Source organism: Lepidochelys olivacea (genome assembly GCF_965140295.1).
Source record: "Lepidochelys olivacea isolate rLepOli2 genome assembly, chromosome: 1".
Taxonomy (NCBI): Eukaryota; Metazoa; Chordata; order Testudines; family Cheloniidae; genus Lepidochelys; species Lepidochelys olivacea.
Window position 1 is genome coordinate 313,125,467 of NC_140411.1, and position 24,649 is coordinate 313,150,115.

Consider the following 24,649-nt stretch of genomic DNA (forward strand, 5'->3'; position numbering starts at 1 on the left):
CACTTGGTGGTGGCAGCATACTGTTCAAGGACAAGGCAAAGTTTGTGCCTTGGGAAAGTTTTTAACCTAAACTGGTAAAAATAAGCTTAGGGGGTCTTTCATGTGGCTCCCCACATCTGTACCACAACTCTCAACTTCATTAGCAAGTTATGGCTTAATACTGCCTGGACATAAACAATACAGTAACATTGACCTGAAAGCAAGCACAACATGACTATGAGATAGGACAAAAAGGAAATTAAACTGAGCCAGAAAGACAACTATTATTTGTGTCAAGACAATCCATTACTGTTCTTCCATGCTTCTTTCAACAGCATGAAAAAGCTGTATCCTAGTTAGTAATTAGTGTGGTAATAGGTTATAATTTTTAAAAGGTTTCAGTACAAACATGTAGGTAGCAAACAGTATAAAAAACAGTTCTTGCACAGGGACTATGTTCTACCACAGCTAGCAGTACACAATAAGTTAAACCCTAAGTAAACATTTTAGCAATGCAAATTGTCTCTCTTACTCCTACTGACAAAGATACATTTGACCTCCTATTACAGCTGGGAATCACACACACATTCTGACTACCAAAAACTTGCTGAATACATTTCTACATTTGGTTATTTTTAACTTTTCCTTTTTTGGGTTATTTAGTAATTGGGAAAATGAAGGTCTAATAGCAATGGCTTCAGCCAAATAAATAAAGTGAGGGTAGATGCTATACAAACTTACCCAAATAACTCTGCCAGTATACTTCAGTCTAGATCTGCAAGTCCAATCACTGCCCTTCTTGAGCAAACTATGCAGTAGCTTTGTCAGATAGTGGAGACCAAATGGATTTTTGCATGTGACCTAAATCAGAATTTAGAAACAATCCACTGGAGATGAATCACTGGTAAATCCTCTTTGAGAACTATAGAGGAACAGGTGTTTTTAAATAAATAAACAAATAGTATTAAACTTTAAGAAAGGAAAAAAGAACCAATAGTTAAAGTCTAAACTCTGTGCCTACTAAAACAACAACATATAATGGGGGTACAGGGTGTTGTAGCCATGTCAGTCTCAGGATGTTAGCGGGAAAAGGTGGGTGAGGTAATATGTTTTACTGAACCAACTTCTGTTGGTGAGAGAGACAAGCTTTCAAACTACGCAGAGCTCTTCCTCAGGTCTGGGAGTTGCAGGGGAAAGAGAGGAATCCATATTACAAACCAAAACCTTGATCCTACAAACACTTCTCTATATGCTTAACTTTACACACTCAGTAGGCCCATCAGATATGTCTTCCATGTCTGGTTCTATGTAATCCTGTTTATGGTTGTTATTTCCTTGGGCCCCTATCCAGCAAAGACTGACAAACCAGTTTCATTCTTAAGCAGATGTGTAAATCTTTGCAGGATTGGGCCCCCAAAAGGAATAACAGAACCATAAACACTGAAGACAAATTTGATCACTTTTTAGATCACACTGCAAAATGCAATGGGAAAAGGAACTGACAGTAGATGACTATACACAATACAAACCTTATCCTGCAAATTTTCCAAATTTTAATATTGGCTCTCCCTTATTCTATTATTATCACTATCTAGTCCAGGGATCCGCAACCTTTGGCACGCGGCCTGTCAGGGCCTGGTGGGCCGAAACAGTTTGTTTACCTGCAGCATCTGCAGGTTTGGCCGATCGCAGCTCCCACTGGCCACGGTTCGCTGTTCCAGGCTAATGAGGGCTGTAGGAAGTGGCGGCCAGCACATCCCTCAGCCCATGCCGCTTCCCGCAGCCCCCATTGGCCTGGAACAGCAAACTGTGGCTAGTGGGAGCTGCGATCGGCCGAACCTGCAGACGCTGCAGGTAAACAAACCATCCAGGCCCGCGAGCAGCTTTCCCTGACAGGCTGCATGCCAAAGGTTGCCGATCCCTGAACTAGTCAGACACAGAAAGAGACTGAAAAAAAACCAAGCAAAATAAAATTCTCCACAACTACAGCAAGCTCTTTCTTGCCATTTGAACAAATTCAAGAAAATAATTTGTGTTAACAGCTCGTTCTACTCTTCTATCTAGGTGTAAAGTTAGCCAGAACATGCTACTGACAGGAGGGGAGCGGAGGAGGAAATCTTAGGCCATTTCTACACTTACAAGCTTGCAGCGGTACCTATACAGCTGTGCCACTGTAACCACTCGTGTACCCGCATTATGCATTTCACACCCCTGAGCAACAAAAGTTTGGCTGACATAAGTGCTAGTGTAGACATGGAATTACATGTAGTGAAATTGTTTTCATGAAGCATAGAGCTTCTGATTGCAAAGATCTAAAAATCCCAAATACATTTTAGCACTAATTTGTCCAATACCACTGCTAAATATTAGCAGTTTCCTAATATTCAGCTATTGCCATCCTTAACTGAATGACAGCCACCAGAGTTTTTTTCACTTCACTTCAGGCTAGATCAGCTCTACTTAATAGGAGAGTCTCTGCAAACTTTGTAGCCTCTTGTCTGAAGCAATTTTTAATCCAACAACTCATAAAAGAGGAGGAAAGAGATTGGTGAAGGGGTAGAAGAGCAGAGAAACCTCATAGCAGCTGAGTGGTGAATAAGGAGTAAAGCAGGCCTCCTATACCCAGAGAAGGGAGAACAGAAGAGTCTATGAAGACATTAAGGACCTTAAAATTAAATCAAATTAATTAATATAGAAATCACATTGATGCTTCATTCGTGGTGGTTCTAGATTCCACACAGTCCAATAGTCAGAAGACTCTAACAGACAGAGATGGGAGCGGACTTCACATTTATCAGAAAACTAGACAGAGGCAGATACAAGAGGAGAGTCCTCAAACCAGAAAGCAGACTACAGAACTTCTGGAAGAATTCTCATCAAGATGTTGTGAAGAATGAGGACAACAGCAAAACCAAGTGCATCAGCATTTGGCTGCTAGAGGTCTCGCCAATATAATTTCTGGTTATATTTCAGCAAAAATTGGGACAAGCTGAAAGCTTTAAATACCTGCATGAAGTATGCCACTTTAACAATATATAATTGATGTTTTTAAACTACAGTTTTCATGTAAAAACAAATAGAGCAAGCACAAAACAGATTACAGACCTGATCCTGCAAATAGTTACACAGATGTTTAACTTTATGCATGTAAATAGTCCCATTGGACGACTCATATGCATAAAGATAACTGTGGTTTGTTTGTTTTGTTTTTGCTTGATATATTGGTGCCTATAAATTTAAGTTTTTGATGAATATCACTGTAGGATATCAGTGTGCAGGGTAACTGGCTCAAGGGCAACATAAGGATCTCATGGTCTTATAACCACAAAGGCTTAGTGAGCTGCTTCTCTAGCGCTTCAAGCCCATATCTAGTCATGGGGCTTAGGACATTCTTATTCTAATAACAGCAACCATACAGAGACCTTTTCACAAAATAATGACAATGAAAATTCCCTTATATTTATTGTTTTCTAGAAGAAACCATATTTTAACCCCATGTTATCATTTGACATGGAAAGTTCTGAATAGATTTTTGCATTTATCTAATGCCACTCATTCAAAAGAATTTAAAAAAATATTTTCTAGTCATATAGCACCTATACAGTTCTGGGATGGGAGGATATTAACTCACTGGCAAGCTACACATCAGTGTGTGCATGAGCTAAGCTACTAAAAGTTCTATGGGATCTTTAATGTCTACTCAGAACAAACAAGATCTCATTCTGTAAAATGATCATTACTGAAAGACACACATAAACTGTGACATGAATGGATCTCAAAATCAAACGATGATGCTGGACGGATCCTTTCAGGATGCGAAGTATACCTGTTGCTGAGAACCCAGGACTGCAAAAAGCCTGGATTTAAGCCTTTGCCTCTCTAAAACAAGAATCACTCAGTGAGAAAATAAATAACCACAACTGCACAAGGAGAAGCATGTATTTTACGCTCTTTGTCCGTGCAGATACCAACCAATGATACCAGGACCCAGAGAGAGACACTTGAGGGCTGTGTTGGTCAGAACCGTTACAACAGCCCAGGGCAGTGGTCAATTTCAGTCCCATTCACAAGAGTGCACAGCTCTCTTTGCAGCGAGGAAGTTCGGGGGAAGAAGCGTTTTCACGCTGGAGACCAGAGACCAGATAAAGTGTGTCAGAGGTGCCCAGTGAAAAACGCGGAAGGAAAGGGTCCAGCAGCCCCCCTCCAGGGAGAGACAACCAGGCCGATGAGGAGAGAGGCTCAGAGGAGGCAACTGGACCTGCCTCTCGCCATCTTGCCCCAATCCCCACAGGGCGGTGCACAGCGAGGCTGCACGAGCCACCCGTCCGCCTGCACTGGGTGGTGAACCCACCATCACTACCCCTGGCAGTCCCTCACCTGCCCCATTATCCCCCTCCCCACGCCACGTCCTCTCAGCAGGCGGGCAGGTACCTGTCGTGGGGCACAGAGCCAAGAGGGCTGCACGTATCAGTTTCAGACTCAGCTCCCCATTGCATTGCTGTTATTGCACATGCCTCCGCGCTCTGAGCATGTGCGGTAACAACCGTGGAAGCGGCGGCCCGTAACTCCTGAGGGCTTTGAGCATGTGCAAGAATAACTTTGGAAACGGTGCCCCTCATTCCCGAGCACCTGGAGCATGCGCAGTAACAACAGTGGGCAAGCGGTTGCTGTTGCCCGAGCGCCGCCTTGACTTGTTGCACTCGCTGTTCCCACGCGTGGACGAAAGCGGGCCGGGAGCAGCACACGGGGCAGACACAGAGGGGGCGGGGCTGAAGGAGGGAGGGGGCTCAGCATCTTTCTTCCACCTGCTGACTCCAGTGTCATGTCGAAGCAAGGTGTAAAAAAGAAACCCACTTCCCCGGCGACCCCTGGTGGCATGCACACTGAGGGGAGCATGTGAGAGATGCTGTTTATGTACAGGCGTGACTACCTGCCCTTTCCTGGTTACTATAAGCAGCCAGTCCATATCCAAGTCCAGTGAAAAGAATAATTTAAAATAGGATATCAGTCCAAATTTATAAGTATTTATTAATGACTTAAAACCACTATCTGAAAGGACAAATTGATAAATAGCAATGGATATGAAGGTATTGATAACTGATAATCCATACATTTAAAATATGGAAATAATCGCTAAAATATAGTAATACACTTCTACCTCAATATAATGCGACCCGATATAACAAATTTGGATATAACGCGGTAAAGCAGCGCTCCGGGGAGCAGGGCTGCGCCCTCCGGTGGATCAAAGCAAGTTCAATATAACGCAGTTTCACCTATAACGCAGTAAGATTTTTTGGCTCCCGAGGACAGCGTTATATTGGGATAAAGGTGTAGTAGGATACATGGAATGGAGCTCCAGGATCTCTGCTTGTCACGGAACATAGCCATCATATCTGCAATGGCATATAAAACGAGTCTACAAAGATTTTCCTTAAAATTTTTACCTCTCTCAATTCCTAACAGCTTTAAAAGATCATCATTTCCTTCGCTCCATTGGCCATGAGCCCCAACTATGAGACCAAAGAAGTGGACATTTATACCTCCCATTAGTTTCTTAATATCTTCCTCCAATTCGAGGTAATAGGTGACCTTCTGTTTGTGGGCTTTCTCCAGACTATCAGAATTATCCTCCCAGCGAATTGTGACATCTATCACGACCACAATATCTCCTTTTATAAAAACAATATCTGGATTTCTCAAATTTCCTTCTTTAGTTCTCAGGTGAGGTTCTATTATTGATTTCCACCCCAATTTGCACACCTTATCTACTACTGCAGAAATTACCCTATTATGTCTTCTAATCCTAGCCTCTTCAGTTTTAAAACATTGTCCCGATATATGTGGTATTGTCTCTCTAGTCTTACCACACCATCTACAGATGGCATTTAATCCTTCTCTCCCTCTTGCCAATGTTTCCCTTGTAGGGTACATGTTAGCCCTAAGGTGTAATGCATCAATCAATGAGGAGGATTTAACCATATTAGCTCTTTTCAAAATCAAATTACTAATTACATCATTTTAAAAATATTTAATACCTACCCCCTGGCACCTTAACCCACACCATCTAGAATATTCCTCCTCCCTCCATTTCTTAGCATTTGGTATTGCTGTACTAAGAACCAATGTTTTATCAACTAAGTTTTCTCCAGCATATAGATAGGATAAATCTATCCAATTATCTTTAGACACAATATGTCTTCTCCCCTTGTGGATAAGCAGGTTGGGTATTTGTACACTGAATTTGGTTAATGCAAGTCCTTCATCTCTTCCCCTTGCATAAAATAATACATCAGTAGTACATTGTGGGAGATGTAAAATCTGTTTTACTATTTTCCTAACTAAAACATCCAACTCATGTAAAAGATAAAAAGGGGGCTCAATTAAAAGTAAATTATAAAATAGCATAGGTAAAATATACGTTTGTAAAATCATCAGTTTTGGGGCCGGTTTAAGAGGAGCCTTTCTTAAGTTCTCACTCCATTCAGTCAATTTGTCCTTAAGAGGCACTCCTTCAATCCCTATCCAAGAATCTATCCTTGCACCCAAGTACTTTTCGAATTCTCCTGACTGTACATAATCAATAATTTCGGTAGCCATTCTCCAATTATCCTTGGGGTTAATCACATAGGTTTTATATTTTGCTAATATGTGAAATCCCTTCTTTTTTTTCACATTAACCCAAAGATTAGTGTTTCTACAGAAACAATCTAAAATTCCCAGATTTTTGGCCATCCCTTGATACGACCCACTTAAAATTGCCACGTCGTCATCAAAAGCCAACGACGTGACGCTATTTCCTTGGATATAAAACTTAATTAGTAAAGGATCCATGGCAATATTAAATAAAATAGGAGATAGAGGGTCGCCTTGCTTAACCCTACTCCTAATTAAAATAGACTCAGTGCTCTTTTCACCCACCCAAACCCTTGTAGTGCAGTTATCGTAGAGGTCTGTTATAATTTCTATAAAGTGCTCATCTATCCCAAAAAGAAAAGGAGTACTTGTGGCACCTTAGAGACTAACCAATTTATTTGAGCATAAGCTTTCGTGAGCTACAGCTCACTTCATCAGATGCAATAATGTAGTTCACGAAAGCTTATGCTCAAATAAATTGGTTAGTCTCTAAGGTGCCACAAGTACTCCTTTTCTTTTTGCAAATGCAGACTAACACGGCTGCTACTCTGAAACCTGTCATCTATCCCAAACTTTCTTAGGCCAGATATAATATGTCCATGTCCCACCGAATCAAATGCCTTAGCCAAATCCACAAATACAATGGCTAATTCCTCTCCATTTTGCTTTGCTCCCTTTATCAGGTTGTGTAACATTGAGATATTCCCTTCACAGCTTTTTGTCTATTGCAAATTTTGACTGCAGTCATTAATCTTTTAGCTAAAATTTTCGTATACAGTCGTATCCACACAGAACCTATTGTTAATGGCCTTCAGGAGGACAGTTTCTTTAATTCTTCCTCAATTTGCACTTTAGGAATTAAAATAGTTTTCTTTTCTTTAAAAGTATCAGGGACCTGCCTATTTAAAAAACATATATTAAAATTTTTCATGAGAATTAAGGAGTCCAGATTAAAAATATCCCATAAATCATTCACTGTTGTTTTATCTGGGCCAGGGGCACTATCTTTGCAAATTTCTCTCAGGTCCTCCCTGATTTCATCCACAGAAATAGGACTCATTAATAAATCATTATCCGCTCTCTTTGTGTCCGGGGGCCATCCTACCGTACTTCCATGTCCAATTTTTTCCAATATATCTACATAATATTTTTCAATATCTTTGAAGGGAATATCACATTTAGCCCTATCTGGTTCCCCCATGATTATGCGGGCTAATCTTCTTTTATCCTTAACAAATAATTGTTGGTAAAATTTGTATCTAGCCTTTTTATTGGCATATCTCCAAATAGAGTTAGACTGTCTCTTTCTATCATCCACCCCTCCATTCCCTTTTCTATTATTATTGTTCATCTGCTGTTGTTCCTCACATATTCGACATTGGTGAGGCCTCATCTGGAGTACTGTGTCCAGTTTTGGGCCCCACACTTCAAGAAGGATGTGGATAAATTGGAGAGAGTCCAGCGAAGGGCAACAAAAATGATTAGGGGACTGGAACACATGAGTTATGAGGAGAGGCTGAGGGAGCTGGGATTGTTTAGCCTGCAGAAGAGAAGAATGAGGGGGGATTTGATAGCTGCTTTCAACTACCTGAAAGGGGGTTCCAAAGAGGATGGCTCTAGACTGTTCTCAATGGTAGCAGATGACAGAACGAGGAGTAATGGTCTCAAGTTGCAGTGGGGAAGGTTTAGATTGGATATTAGGAAAAACTTTTTCACTAAGAGGGTGGTGAAACACTGGAATGCGTTACCTAGGGAGGTGGTAGAATCTCCTTCCTTAGAGGTTTTTAAGGTCAGGCTTGACAAAGCCCTGGCTGGGATGATTTAACTGGGAATTGGTCCTGCTTTGAGCAGGGGGTTGGACTAGATGACCTTCTGGGGTCCCTTCCAACCCTGATATTCTATGATTCTATGATTCTATGATATACTAATATCTATCTCTACCAACGAGTTACACAACTTTTCCACCATTACCCTCCCAACCGATATTGTCTGATTTTCCTTTAATAAAATTTCGATCTCCTCTAGGCTATTCAATATTTCTCCAGCTTTCCTACTTTGTCTCCCTTGCCTACAAACCTTCCCCACTTGTCCACATATGGATGCTCCTTTAGTGGCAAAATTATTTCTCTCGGAGGCGGAACTTCCAGTATATTCTCTTCAATCCTATATCTACCTCTCCCACTTCATCAATACCTCTGTCTTTCTTGATCTTCTTCTTAGCCAATTCATGCCTTTTATCTGAAATTTGTTTATTGGTCTTTGTTTTTAATTCGCTGTCAATACACTTATTTATATTCCTTTCGCCTAGATATTTCGTCTCCAATTGAATAAGAAACTCAATCTCATGATCCGTCCAGATTTGAGATCGAGAAAAGGTTGCCTCTTTAGCCTTACTCCTAGCTGCTATATTTTCTTTTCTCTGTTCATTTCTAATAGCAGAATGTCTATGTCTACAATGCTGGCTTAGGCCCAATTTAGTGTGAAAAGCCAGCCCACAACTTGAGCAGGTATAGCGTTTCACTGGGGTATCCACTTCCTTGGGCATGCATTTGGGGTAGTGGCATGCTATATTGTGGAATTGAGAGGATTTTACACACTTTTTGCAGACCACTCTTATGGCCTTGCTTTTATGTACTACAAGATAGGTTCTAATGGCCATTCACCACTGTTGAGGTACTCCCCTTTGCAGGAGAGCATATCCTGCTTGCCATTGGAGCCCCCAGATTGGTAGCATAGAATAAACTCAGAACAGGAGAAAAACAAGGACTACTGGATCTGGCGTTGATTGAAGGCCTTCACAGAATGCAGGTACTCCAAGTTCTTGTGATCGGTGAACATTTGAATGGGGAAGCATATGCCTTCCCCCTGGTGTTGCTGCTCCTCAAAAGCAGCCTTGATGGCCAGCAGCTCCTTGTCATAGATGACATAGTTTAGTCTTGTGGGTGTTAGCTTCCTGGGATAGAATGCACAGGGCTGGAGTATGCTAGGTGACCCCTGCTGTTGTGATAGTATGACCTCGATTGTGTAATCAGATGCATCTGGCTCAACGATGAGAGGCTTGGATGGGTCTGGGAGCATTAACACAGGTGCTGAGGTGAAGGCCTTCTTAAGTTGTTCCAAAACCAGTTGGCCCTCCGGCATCCAGACAAAGGCAGAGGTTTTTTTGGAGGATTTGGTCAAGCAGGGATACCACTCTGGAAAACCTTTTGATGAATTGCAGATAGAAATTAGTGAACCCCAGGAAACACTGGATGTCGCTGGTAGTTTTTGGTATGGCCCAGTGACCAATGCCCAGTGACTATGGCAGAGACTTCCAGGAGTCCATACAAATCCAGTCAGTCGAGATGACATAACCCAGGAAGTCAATGGTGATGGATTCAAACTCACACTTTTCAGGTTTTGCATATAAGCCATTTGCCCTGAGGTGTTCCAGTATCTGTAGGATGTGAGAAATCATGCAGAGTTGGGTTCTCAGAGAAGATGAGAATGTCATCCAAGTAGATTATGATGAACTGGTCTAGAATACCTTTAAAGATGTCATTCACAAAGTGTTGGAATGTAGCGAGGCACTGAAGAGGCCCAAGGGCACAATGAGGTATTTGTAGTGGCCATATTCAGTGGAAGGTTGTCTTCCAGTTGTTGCCCTCCCAGATGTGGACTAGGTTGCAAGCACCATGCAGGTCGAGCTTGGTGAAAATTTTAGTTGTGCTGACCCATTCCAGAAGTTCATTGATCAATGGGACAGGATCGTTGTTTTTGATAATAAATGCTGTTCAAAGCCCAGTAGTCAACGCAGAGACACGGTGTTCAAGCCTTCTTCCTGACAAAAGGATCAGATCTCCAGCAGGGGATTTGGAGATCTGGATGATATTCTTGGCCAGGCTCTTATCAAGATATTCCTGTAGGGCCTTGAGCTGTGGTTCAAATAGAGGGTAAATATGCTTGAATGGGATTTTAGGCTCTGGCTGGAGATCCATAGGTAGGGACCTACCAAATTCACAGCTGTGAAAAACTGGTCTCTCCTGTGAAATCTGGTCTTTTGTTTATTTTTACCCTATACTATACATTACAGGGGAGACTGGGGGTCTCAACCCAAAATGGGGTTGCGGGGGGTGTTGCAAAGTTATTGTAGGGGGGGTCATGACATTGCCATCCTTACTTCTGCACTGAATGGCCAGAGAGCAGCGTCTGCTAGCCAGAAGCCAAGCTCCTGAAGGCAGTGCCCTGCCAGCAGCAGCAAAGATTTAAGGTGGCAATACCATACCATCCTACCTTTACTTCTGCATTGCTGTCTTCAGTGCTGGGTGGCCGGAGAGTGGCAGCTGATTGCCAAGGGCCCAGCTTTGAAGGCAGAAGCACAGAAGTAAGGGTGGCAATACCATACCATGTAATCCTTACTTCTGCAGTGCTGCTGGCCATGGCACTGCCCTCAGACCTGGGCTCCCAGCCAGCAGCCATGGCTTTCTGGCTGCCCAGATCTGAAGACAGTGCTGCCGCCAGCAGCAGCACAGAAGTAAGGGTGGTAATACTGCAACCCCCCTACAATAACCTTGTGCCCTCCCCACTGCCCCTTTTTGGGTCAGGACCCCTACAATTACAACACTGTGAAATTTCAGATTAAAATATCTGAAATCATGACATTTGCAATTTTAAAAATCCCATGACCATGAAATTGACCAAAATGGGCTGTGAATTTGGTAGGGCCCTATCTATGGGGCAGTAATAGGGATGGTGTGTGGGGAGGACATTAGCATTCTTTTTATCAGATATATTGGCAAGGTCGCTATACTTTGCTGGAATTAGGGGACTGGTATTTCCTGATGCTGAGGTGCACAGCGTGGAGGACTCCTTCCTTTCAGCTCCCCCATGCTAGGTCTGATTCGACATCACAGCTGGCAGAACCTGGCATTAAGTCATACCTCCTGTGTTGCCCAGGAAATGCTCTGGTTATGGAGGGAAATCCAGGGAAGGCTCAGTATGACTGGGAAGTAAGATGAGAGGATCAGGTTAAATTGCAGGGTCTCTTGGAGGACCTGAAGAGATTCTGTCTCATAGGAGGTGGTGCCATTCTGGTACCATTGCTCATTCTCTTGATCTATGAAGCATCTTTAAGTGGCATCAGTTTGCGTGGGCTCTTGTATTGCTCAAGCAGCCAGTTGTCAGTTTGAATAAAAAGCTTGATAGAGGATGACAACTCGGGGGAGGAGAGGTGGGGCGACCTGAGCAACCTCATCCTTTATGGCATCATTTGGCCCTCAGAAAAAGTGGTAGATCTGCACTGCCTCATTCCAGGTAGTGTAGGCAGCCAGGCACCAGAAGTGGGCTGCATAAGCTGAGCCTGTGAACCCTGTGTGAGGAACTGCAGGGAGGTTTCAGCGGTGTGGGCCTGGTTATGGTCATCACATAAGAGCAAGAAAATTGGATGAATTCTTCAAAACAGCCAAGAACTGGGTCTGCCTGTTCCAGAAGGGGTGATACCCAGTGCAAGGCTTCTCCTGTCAGAAGGCTGATGATCAGCCCCACCTTTGCCTTGCCATTTGGGTAAATGGTTGTCCAAATCAAAACATCAGGTGGCATTGGATAATGAACCCTCAGAACGTTCAAACCACTTTGGCAACAGGACTTTTGGATTGTGCTCTGTGGTTGCTGCCATGACCAATCGCAGAGGCTCTGGAATGGTCTGGACCTGCCCTCAGAGGAAGACATTTTCCAGCTGCAACGGGGCCCTGTGGTTGCTGGGGGAGGGTGGCTCGGCTACTTGGCTCCTTACCTTGCGCCACACCTCCCCCAACCCCCAGCAGCAGCAGCAGACTTTTGGTGGTGGGAGGGGGCAGGGGGTTGTGGCATGGGACAGGGTGAGGTGGGCTCTGGGTGGCGCTTACCTGGGGGTCTCCCCAGAAGCGGCAACATCCCCCTTGTTCAGTTGCTAGGAAGAGCCATGGCCAAGCAGCTCTGTGGGCTCTCAGTTGAGTCTAAATTAGCTCTGTTATTACACAGTGGAAAGAGTAAGGGTAAAATGGTGTCTGGGGCACGGCTCACACCATGAGATATAAGTACCTGTCCCCACCCTCTCTCTACTCATTGGGCTTTGGTAATTCTTTGTAGTCTGTTTTGCAATTAATTATCTTAAGTAATTTTTTATCTTTTCTGCAAACTTTGCCATCTCACTGTTTACCCCTTTTTTGCAGATCATTTACGAATATGTTGACCATTTATTCCTACCCTTTGTTTCCTGTCTTTTAGCTGGAGTGCCTCCGAATGCTTTTAGGATCATCTACGGATCCTTAATTTAATTTAATGACCAGCTTTTTGTTATCTTAATCACTCTGCCTCTGTTTATAAACAAATTCCCTGCCCCAAGGGCAGAAGTTTTTAGCAGCACAGAACTCATCGCATTCCACACTCAAGCTCTGGCTCCTGGGTGTTAAGCACCCACCATTTTTTTAATGTGGGTACCTGAGCCCCAGAGCACCTACACAGGGAATCAGCGCCTGTGCATGGGAGACCAGAATTGCACACAAACAGTAGTCCAGATGAGGTCTCATCACCAGTGCCCTGTATCCTAACACTTCCCTGTCTCTACTGGAAATAACTTGCCTCATTCTGCAGCTGCACCCCAGGACCAAGTTAGTCTTTTTCACAGCCACACCACATTGACAGCTCATAGTCTTCCTCCTGTGATCAACAAACACACCCACCCAGGTCTTTCTCCTCCTCTCTGTCCCATCCAACTGATAAGTCCCCAGTTATAGCAAAAATTCTTGTTGTTAGTCCCTGAATGACCTTCCACTTTGCACTATTAAATATCATCCCATTTCTATTACTCCAGTTTACATGGTCATCCAGATTTTCTTGTATGATATTCTTCCATATTGGCAATACCTCCCAACTTTGTGTCATTCACAAATTTCCTACTTTTTTGTGCCAAGGTCAGTAATAAAAATGTTAAATAAGATTGGTTCCAAGACTGATCCCGAAGGAACTCCAGACTCCACCAGGAACCTCCCTGCCTGACAGTTTGCTTTTCAGTATGACCCATTGTAGTCTCCCCTTCAACCAGTTCCTTATCCACGTTTCAGTTCTCATATTAATCCCAATCTTCTTCAATTTAACTAATAATTTCTCATTGGAACTGTATCAAATGCCTTACTAAGATCCAGATCTACTAGCATTTCCTTTGTCTAAAAAATCACCTATCTTCTCAAAGAAAGATATTAGTAACATTGTTACCACCTCTTGAATCCAACAATTGAAACAATTGTAGAAAAATCTTCAATTACTTCTGTCATTTAGGCGACTCACTTTTTGCAGTTCATAAAGCTTGAGTTGGAACAGATCATTTAACTTTAGGAAAAATCCTAACAGCCCTTTATTGTCTTAATCACCCATTAATCACTCTGTTTATAAACACAATTCTGACTCCCTGCCTCAGGGGCCAACCAAGGAAGTTTTTTTAAAGGCTTTTTAAGCTTTCCCTAGAACTGTGTGCATGGACACAGCAGAGCCTGGGGCCTTGGCTACACTTGCAAGTTAGAGCCCATTTAATCAGCCCGGGGCCCCTAACTCCTGAGGTGTCCACACTGGCAAGGCACTTAGAGCGCCTGGACTCTGCAGCTGGAGCACTCCTGGTAATCCACCTCCACGAGAAGCATAGAGCTTGCTGCACCCTGGCTGAAACGCCGGGGTGTCAGTGTGAGCAACATGTTGCATTACTGCACTATGATTGGCCTCCAGAAACATCCCATAATCACTTGAAGTCAAGTGGCCACTCTAGTCATTGTTTTGAACTCGGCTGCAGGCATGCAGATATCCCCCTTTCAAAGCTCCATTTCTGACAGCAGGCATGCTTATCTGCTCAGGGACAAAGCAAACCATTACTGTGGAATGCTTGTGCTGCAGAGACAGGCATTTGTGTGTGTGTGTGTGTGTGAGAGAGAGAGAGAGAGAGAGAGAGGTGGGGGGGAGGCTGATGTCGGGATTTCCCCCTGCCGCTGTCTGAACTTACAAGACAGCATGCTGACACACTCTCTGCCCCCAAAACACACCGTCTCTTCCCCTACATACACACAACACACTCCGTGTCATACTCCACCCCCCCACCATTTGAAAAGCCTGCTGCAGCCACTTGCACACTGGGATAGCTACCACAATGCACTGCTCTCTGTGGCATTGCAAGAGCTGCTAATGTGGCCGTGTCACTGTGCTTGCAGCTGACAGTGTGAACGCACAGCAGTGCTTTCCCTGTTGCTGTTTCCCTGTTTAACTCCCGGCGCGCTACATCTGCAAGTGTATCCGTAGCCTGCATGAGGACGAACAACAAAAAGTGGAAGATCCTCACCCCCAAAACCTGCAACCCACTACTTATAACACATTATGAACAATTAAAAAAACAACAACCCAAAACCATTTATCGTAAGTGGACTAGACAATTTTGCTTTGGAACCCATGTCCCCTGCCTAGAGAGTGCTGTTTCATTGAGAGTGAGTCCCTCAATCGGGATATGCCAAGTACAGTTCTGCTGCCCTTGATTAACACAACAAGGATAACAACCATTTATTACTCCTGCCCCAATAACAAGTAGACTGGGGATCCAACACCAGCCAAAAGTGATCATTTGGGCAAGCAATCCCATCATGCTGAGCATCTAGGCAGGGTGGGTCTGCCCATGCAAAGGAGATCAGCCTGAAGTCCTCTTCCACAGCTCACCACTAGATGTCAGGGGTGAGCTCATTCAGACTCTGCTTACAGTTACACTTGTGTAAAAGACACAATACAAAATAAAGTTGAATTGCAAAGGATGTGTTAAGTAGAGGAATTCTTCAGGGAGATTCTCTAGGATTTATTTCTCTCAGTCGTTTTCATTATTGCCAACCGAATATAAGAACAGATTTATTCTTGTGGATCACCACAACTCTCAAGTTCCAGCTCTTAATCCCACATTTCCCTATGGCAACTAGAGTGCTTGATTAGAGTGCAAAAGTAATATTAGAACAGTGTTATACCAACATGCCAAAAAATAACCCATTTTTGGATCTGTGTGGATAAAGGATGTTACATTTACTAGTACTGAATCTTCCCTGATTGCCTGCATTTCTCACTGTTCTCATCTCTCCAGGTCACTTTTTGGTTTACTTCTTCCTCCCATGTGTTTGCTAGCTAAAGCTGGCTGGGAAGTGGAATTTCCATCCAGTGAAAAATTTTGAGTTTTCAGAATTTTTTTCATCCCAAATCAGGAAGAAAAGCCCAAAATGCTATTTTTGGCAATGTTTTGATGTTTCCAAAACAAAATATGCTCCCCAGGATCTGTGGCTGCCTGGGAACCCTGGAAGTCACAGCTCCCCAGCAGTCCAGCAGGCAAACTGTGGGGGAACTGCTATCCCAGGGAGCAAAGCACACTTCCCTGCTTGGTTTCCATTGAAAGTTTTGATGGAATCAGCACCTTCTCACAGAACGTTTTGATTGCATCTCATCAGCATTTTTTAATGGAAAACTGTCCTGTAGGAACATTTTCAACCAGCTCTGTTGCTATCTCTATTGCTAATTTTGAAAATGACACCAAGTTTGATCACAGCTGAATTTAGAAAGAAACACCTGATAAAGAAAGGAAGCAACTATGAAGGTGGTAAGGAGATTCTTGGAGGGGTATTCAGTCCAATGAGTCAAAAAAGTCTCTGGAAACTGTAAAAAAAGGCTTAAACTGGGCAAACCCCATACAAGCCCCCATTCAAAGGGTAGTTGATCCCTGAATTAAATCATAAAGCTATTATCCTCTTCCCCAAAGCCTTCCTTAAGACCCACTTCTTCTGAGATATCTTTAAGAAATCTGCCAGTTGATGCTGAGCAGATGCAGTCATGGACAACTGCATTTATTTATTTATCTATAAAATACATTTTTAAAATGTCAAACAATTTGGAACCATCAACTGTGCTCACAGCTAATCTAAATTACCACACAATCTTCTCATAGGTACCCTCATTTTTCCTCCCCGGAATACTGTTTATGATGCTTTTAGCATTTTTTAAAAATAAGATTGTAAAACTCAGAGCACTCTAGGCTTTCATGAATAGTAAAAAGAGTTGACAATGTGCTATCATGTATACAAGTGAATAGGGAAGTGGGAATGACTACAGCACCAGTGCATCAGAAGAGCTTAACAAATGCAGCTAGATTCCAGCTGGCTGTGTCAACAGGGCATTTTCATACTTTCAAATGTTTGGGTCTCTTAAACTTAATCTTAATTCTGAATTTCATGGGTTTCTAATGATTCTACCTGTAGAGAGGTTAGCTGGGGCTGGTCTCCCACACCACCTCACTAAATTGGGGAATAGGTCTTGTGGGGAATCAGTTTGGCGGCAGGAGACGTTCTCTGTGGCCTTTGTGAAGGAAGAAATAACAGAGTAAGCCCAGGCCCTAGGTCAGGGCGGAGCAATGGTGAGTCAGGCACTCAGGCAGGGTCTGAGCAACAACAGTATATAATGGCAAGCCCAGGCCCCAGGTTCCAAAGGGCCTGGGAGAGGGGAAGACTGCCACCTGCTAGTTGGGTGGCAAGGCGGACGCAGGCCCTCCCATTTCCCTGCGTCCCAGCCCGGGACCCTAACAGCAGCAGAAGACCTGTTGCTGCGTCAGTGGGGATCCTGGCCGCAACACACTGACATGGGTTCTGGCAGTGCTGCAGCAAGACTAGGGTCAGCTGCCCCAAGGCTACTTCCAGACTCCCCCTCTTGAGGTACCTGGGTTGGGATGATGTCCTCAGGGGGTTCCAATATCATAGGTTCCTCGGGATAGCTGGCGAGAGGTAGACTTGGCAACTCCTCCTGGTAGCTGGTACGAGGCAGGCTCGGCAACTCCTCCAGATAGCTGGCGCAGGGTGGGTCAGGCCAGTCCTCGGGTTTATCGCAGGCCACTGGGGTTTCCCAATCGCGAGCTAGGTCGAAGGCATCTGGCCTCCCCGGTGGCATCTCTCCCCGTGAGCTCTGAGGTCGGGCCTTTATACTTCCAGGGCAATGTCTGACCTTCTGGGGGGCCAGCTCAGAGCTCCCTGGCTCCGCCCACTCTGGTGTCCAGAGGGACTCGTCTCTCTCCAGAGTGGCGGAGAGCCACACCGCCTCACTACACACACACCCCCTCAAGTCTGGCTCCCACTCGTCGGGGCCAGCCTCTTCCATTCCTCCTAGGCGGGACAGTTCTTTGACGGCCCTATGCAGGATGGTGAAAGCATAGGGCTGTAACGCCAGGTTAGGCTGTAACGCCAGGCTGTAACGCACATTAGTCTAGTGTTGTTGTTTTTCATTCCTGTTAACCACTGGAGTGAGGCATGGTCCGTGACTAGTGTAAATGGGGCAAACTGGGGGATGAATCACCGATAGTAGCTGGCGAGCCGCAGGAATTGTCGCACTTGATGTTTCATGGTGTATGGCGGGCAGGCCGCCAGTGCTTGAACCCTCCCCATGAGGGGATTCACTCGTCCTCCCCCTATGGTGTATCCAAGGTACGTTGCCTCTTTCCATCCAATGCAACACTTTTTTGGATCGGCCGATAGTCCTGCCTTTCACAGGAATTTCAGGATCGCGGCTACGCGTTCCAGGTGGTCTTCTCACTGGCAGCTGTAGACTACAACATCATCCAAATATGCCGCTGCATAGTCGTGATGGGGCCATAGAAGGCAATCCATTCGTCATTGGAACGTCCCCAGGGCCCCATGGAGGCCGAAGGGCATCCGGGTAAATTGGTAAAGTCTTGTTGGGGTGGCGAATGCCGTCTTCTCCTTAGAGATGGGGTCGAGTGGGATCTGCCAATACCCTTTACTGAGGTCGAGGGTGGTGATGAAACGGGCCTCCCCTAGCCGGCCAAGCAGTTTGTCCACACGGGGCATAGGATATGCATCAAACCTTGAGATGGCGTTGACATGCCAGAAGTCTATACAGAAGCGCCATGTTCCATCGGGCTTGGGTACCAAGACCACCGGACTGCGCCACTCACTCTGCAATGGCTCGATGACTCCTAGGGATAGCATGGCCTGTACTTCCTCCTTAACCTCCTGCTACATTCGGTGCAGCAGGGGCCTGGTCGTCTCCCGGATTACCTTCCCCGGCTCAGTCTGGATGGCATGATGGACCAGGGTGATGTAACTGGGTAGGACCGTAAAGGTTCTCCTGAAAGCCTGCAGGAGACATTGGGCCTGCTTTCACTGTTCGTCTGTGAGCATGTCGCTGAGCTGGGGGCCTGTGGGGTTCTCTGTCAGGGGTGTGCAGGGACCCAACTCTGGTTCTGGCGGGTAAGGGCCTTCCCACTCCCGCCATGGTTTCAATAGATTCATGTGATACCGCTGGGTCTTCTTGCTCCAGTCGGGCTGGTGGACCTCATAGGGGATGGGTCCGACCTTCTGGGCCACCTCGTAGGGTCCCTGCCAACGGGCCAGCAGCTTCGATTCGCTCAACGTTAGGAGCAGGACCCAATCTCCTGGCTCAAAGGCACGAACCCGCACTTCCTGGTTATAGATTCGTGCCTGGGCTTCCTGCGTGACTTTTAAGTTTTCATATGCTAGGGCTCTGGCGTGAGCGAGGTGCTCCTGGAGCTGGAGAACATACTTCAGGAGGCCTTGGGTTGGAGATGAAGACTGCTCCCATGTCTCCCGCATTAAGTCTAACAGGTCCCACAGGCGACAGCCATATAGTAGCTTGAATGGGGAAAATTTTGTTGATGACTGGGGTACCTCGCGGATTGCAGCAGTAAGGGTGGGAGTAGCTGGTCCCACCGGCATAGCTCCTCTGGGGGGAACTTGCGCAACGTCTCCTTCAGAGTCCAATTCAATTGTTCCACCAGTCCGTCAGTTTCTGGGTAGTAGACGGAGGTGCGTAACTGTTTAACTCCCAGGAACTCACATACCTGCTGCAACAGCCGGAAGGTGAAATTGGTGCCCTGATCCATTAGGATTTCAAGGGACAGGCCCACTCGAGCGAAGACCTTCACTAGTTCCCTGCCAATGGTTCGGGCGGTGATGCTCCACAATGGCACGGCCTAGGGAAAACGGGTGGCATAATCAACGATGACCAACACATACTGGAACCCTGTGGCACTTCTCAGGAGTGGGCTCACCAGGTTGATGGCCACCTGCTCAAATGGCATCTCCACTGTGGGCATGGGAACCAAAGGGGCCTTGGGCACCCGTGGGGGAGCTGCTAACTGGCACTCCGGGCAGGAGCTACAATAGTTCCTCACCTCCTGGTGAACACCGGGCCAGAAGAACTGCCTCAAAATCTGGGCAAGAGTCTTTTCATGGCCCAAGTGCCTGACAGCAGTGATGTCATGTGCGAGCTTCATTACTGCTCGTCTGTGGCACCGAGGCACCAGCAGCTGTGCCCGTGGTTCTTCCGTGCGTGGATCCCATTCCACTTGGTAAAGATGGTCACGGCATAGCTTGAAATGGGGCCACTGGTTTGCGCGATGTGGGTTGATCATGGCCCCGTTGACAGTGGCTAGTTGTCTGTAGGCCTAACTAAGAATGGGGTCTGCTCTTTGATCATGGCAAAAGTCAGTGTTAAGTCGGGGTTCGACAGTCGGCCCAGGCTGGGGGTCCTTGGTGTCCTTGGTCCCTGCCTCAGGGTCCAGGGTCTCCTTCTCCTCCTCCTCCAGTTGGGCCTCGGGGCAATCTCCTTCCAGTGCAGGGGCTGAACAGAGGATCTCTTCGAATGCTGACCAGTCCCACCCCAGAATCACCGAGTAGGCTAGTCGAGGAGCCAGGCCAACGACGATATGTCGTGTGACCCCGGCCACCGTTAGCGGGATCCAGGCACTGGGGTAGGGCTGCACATCGCCGTGCATTGCATTGCATTGCATCGCAGCCAAATCATCCCCAGGTGGGGGTTGGCCCAGGGCCCCAAGGTCTGACAGATTAGCTTCTGGCCACAGCCGGAATTGATCAGGGCCAGGGTTCAGTGGTCCCCGACAACTACTAGAACTGTGATCTTGGGGACCTGTGGCAGCCAGGCCTCGGTCTCCCCCGCACAGACGTGGCTAAAGCTGCAGTCCATCTCAGTGCAGTCATGCTACAAGTGTCCATATCTCCCGCATAAAAAACAGGGCTCGAGTTCCAGGTGACCACCCCTGGCCCGGGGGGTGGACTCTGGTAGCTGGCCTCACCGGTGCTTCGGCTGCGAGGAAGTATTCCATCAATGCAACGGCGGTGGCTAGCATCATTGGCCGATGGTGAAGCACCCAGGCCCTTCCTCGCACCGGGAGGATGTGTACGAACTGTTCTAAAATAATTTGTTCCATGACCTCATCTGCAGTCCTCCTCTCTGGCTGTAGCCACTGCTTGCACACTTCCTTCAGCACTTGGGCCACCAGCCGGGGTCTGGTGTGTGTGGGGTAGGTCTGGCTCCTGAACCACTGTCGAAATGTTTCCAGGCTAATATCCAAGGTGTCCAGGATCACCGCATTTACCTGGTTATATTCCCTTGCATCCTCCGTAGACAGCCCTCTGTATGCTGTTTGGGCTGTCCCAGTCAAGTACAGGGCCAAGAGAGTGGCCTGTTGGTCAGGGGCCCACCCTGCGACCACCACCACCCTTTCAAAAGTTACCAAAAAGGCTTCGGGGTCATCATCAGGTCCCATCTTGGTTAGCCGCACCAGCCGCGTCTCCCGGCTGGGGCTCCTCAGGGCGAGGTGGTATCATTACCAGCTGCTGCATGCATTGCTGCTGGTGTTCCTGGTTCTGAACCCCCAGGTCCCGAATCAGCTGCTGCTGCTGTGCTCCTAGCTGCTGGATGAGCTGCTGCCGCTCCTGGCACTCCGTCAGGAGGTTGATAAGTTTGTTCATATCCATGGCTTTTTCTGGGGTATGTTGCCCCCACAAGACTCCTTCTCACAGGAGTCGAGGGATCGTGCCCACATTCTCCACCATGTGTAGAGAGGTTAGCCAGGGCTTGTCTCTCTCTGGGGCGGCGGGGTCCCACACTGCTACACTAAATTGGGGAATAGGTCTTGAGGGGAATTATTCCAGCCGCAGGAGTCATCCTCTGCGGCCTTTGTGAAGGAAGAAATAACACAGTAAGCCCAGGCCCTAGGTCAGGGCGGGGCAATGGTGAGTCAGGCACTCAGGCAGGGTCTGAGCAACAACAGTATATAATGGCAAGCCCAGGCCCCAGGTTCCAAAGGGCCTGGGAGAGGGGAAGACTGCTACCTGCGAGTTGGGTGGCAAGGCGGACGCAGGCCCTCCCACTCCACTGTGTCCCAGCCCTAACAGCGGCAGAAGACCCGCTGCTGCATCAGTGGGGATCCTGGCCGCAACACACTGACGTGGGTTCTGGCAGTGCTGCAGCAAGACTTTTGTTCAATATCTTCATAAATGATCTGGAGGATGGTGTGGATTGCACTCTCAGCAAATTTGCGGATGATACTAAACTGGGAGGAGTGGTAGATACGCTGGAGGGGAGGGATAGGATACAGAAGGACCTAGACAAATTGGAGGATTGGGCCAAAAGAAATCTGATGAGGTTCAATAAGGATAAGTGCAGGGTCCTGCACTTAGGACGGAAGAACCCAATTTACAGCTACAGACTAGGGACTGAATGGCTAGGCAGCAGTTCTGCGGAAAAGGACCTAGGGATGACAGTGGACGAGAAGCTGGATATGAGTCAGCAGTGTGCCCTTGTTGCCAAGAAGGCCAATGGCATTTTGGGATGTATAAGTAGGGGCATAGCGAGCAGATCGAGGGACGTGATCGTTCCCCTCTATTCGACATTGGTGAGGCCTCATCTGGAGTACTGTGTCCAGTTTTGGGCCCCACACTACAAGAAGGATGTGGATAAATTGGAGAGAGTCCAGCGAAGGGCAACAAAAATGATTAGGGGTCTGGAACACATGACTTATGAGGAGAGGCTGAGGGAGCTGGGATTGTTTAGCCTGCAGAAGAGAAGAATGAGGGGGGATTTGATAGCTGTTTTCAACTGCCTGAAAGGGGGTTCCAAAGAGGATGGCTCTAGACTGTTCTCAATGGTAGCAGATGACAGAACGAGGAGTAATGGTCTCAAGTTGCAGTGGGGGAGGTTTAGATTGGATATTAGGAAAAACTTTTTCACTAAGAGGATGGTGAAACACTGGAATGCGTTACCTAGGGAGGTGGTAGAATCTCCTTCCTTAGAGGTTTTTAAGGTCAGGCTTGACAAAGCCCTGGCTGGGATGATTTAACTGGGAATTGGTCCTGCTTCGAGCAGGGGGTTGGACTAGATGACCTTCTGGGGTCCCTTCCAACCCGGATATTCTATGATTCTATGATTCTAAGACTAGGGTCGGCTGTCCCTGGGCTACTTCCAGACTCCCCCTCTTGAGGTACCTCGGTTGCGGTGGTGTCATCAGGGGGTTGCTCTCCCAGTGAGCTCTGAGATCGGGCCTTTATACTTCCGGGGCAATGCGTGGGTGGGCTCAGAGCTCTCTGGCTGCACCCACTCTGGTGTTTGGAGGGACTCATCTCTCTCCGGGGCGGCGAAGAACCACACTGCTTCACTATACTACTCTTGAAAATTCTGCTCCCTCCGCCCCCTCCTCCTCTTTAACTCACCGATAAGTCCATACAAACTTAACTCCAGTTTATCCAAAGTTTTTCTCTGGTAAAAAACTGTAGCTCATGTGAACAATAGGTAAACACTAGGCAATGAAGTACATTACTTAGATCATTTTAAAGAATGCAGCAAGCAGGAATGATATGCTCTCATGATACTTTAAATGTTTTTGAAATGTACTATAATTTTTCAGTAACAGAATATTTCTGCAGAGAAGAGGACTGAGAGCCAGTGTTCTATTCTTGACCGTGGCACTGACTTGGTGTGTGACTTTTAGTAAGTCATGTAGATTAAACTTTTGATGACTAAATTTAGGTGCATACATTTATAGTTAGGTACCTAAATAGTGGCAGTATTAAAAGGTGGGATTTTCAAAAGTGCCTAAGTGAGTCAGTCAATGAGGTTTGTGTTTCTAACCTTCTTCAGTGCTTCTGAAATCTCACCCTGGAGTGACATCCTGGCCTTATTGAAGTCAACAGCAAAACTCCTATTGACTTCAGTGTGACCAGGATTTTGCATTGGGTGTCTAATGTGGACTTCAGAGCCTAATTTTACGCACACAGACCAAGATTTTAAAAAATCAGACCCTAAAGTTAGAGTATTAAATCTACATTTAGTACTACTGAGGCCAATAGAAGTTGCTGGGTGCTCTACACTTTTGAAAAATCATGCACAAACCTGAACATGGATTTAGGAGACTAAGCCCTGGTCTACACTACGAGGTTAGGTCGAATTTAGCCACGTTAGGTTGATTTTATAAGCAATGCACAACCAACCCTGTTACGTCGAGCTAAAGGGCTTTTAAAATTGACTGCTGTACTCCTCCCCGGCAAGGGGAGTAGTGCTAAAATCGACCTTGCTGGGTTGAATTTGGGGTAGTGCAGACACAGTTTGATGGTATTGGTCTCCGGAAGCTATCCCAGAGTGCTCCAACGTGACCGCTCTGGACAGCACTTTGAACTCCAATGCACTAGCCAGGAACACAGGAAAAGCCCTGGGAAATTTTGAATTTCACTTCCTGTTTGGTCAGTGTGGCGAGCTCAGCAGCACACGTGACCATGCAGTCCCAGAATTGCAAATGAGCTCCGGCATGGACCAAACGGGAGACACTGGATCTGATTGCTGTATGGGGAGAAGAATCTGTGCAGGCCGAACTCCGATCAAAAAGAAGAAATGCTAATATATATGCTAAAATCGCACAGGGCATGGTGGAGAGAGGCTACAACAGGGACACACAGCCGTGCTGTGTGCAAGTTAAGGAGCTCAGGTAAGACTACCAAAAAGACAAAGGAGGCAACGGTCACTCTGGATCAGAGCCCCATACATGCTGCTTCTATGATCAGCTGCATGGCATTCTAGTTGGGGACCCTACCACTACCCCACCACTGTCCGTGGACGCCTGCAAGGGGGGAGTCTCACGCAACATGGAGGAGGATTTTTTGGGTGAGGAAGAGGAGGAGGAGGAGAATGTGCA

The 24,649-nt window shown here is 46.4% G+C and overlaps 1 protein-coding gene across 1 annotated transcript in view; it reads right to left on the minus strand.

The window, feature by feature from the left end:
* The window catches only part of POT1 (protection of telomeres 1), a 167,678-nt gene extending 163,197 nt beyond the window's left edge, over positions 1 to 4,481 (minus strand). Inside the window, exon 1 of the mRNA XM_084612061.1 lies at positions 4,411 to 4,481. The gene's annotated coding sequence lies outside the window, so the exon portion shown is untranslated. The remainder of the gene's footprint in view (positions 1 to 4,410) is intronic.
* Positions 4,482 to 24,649: the final 20,168 nt, after the last annotated feature.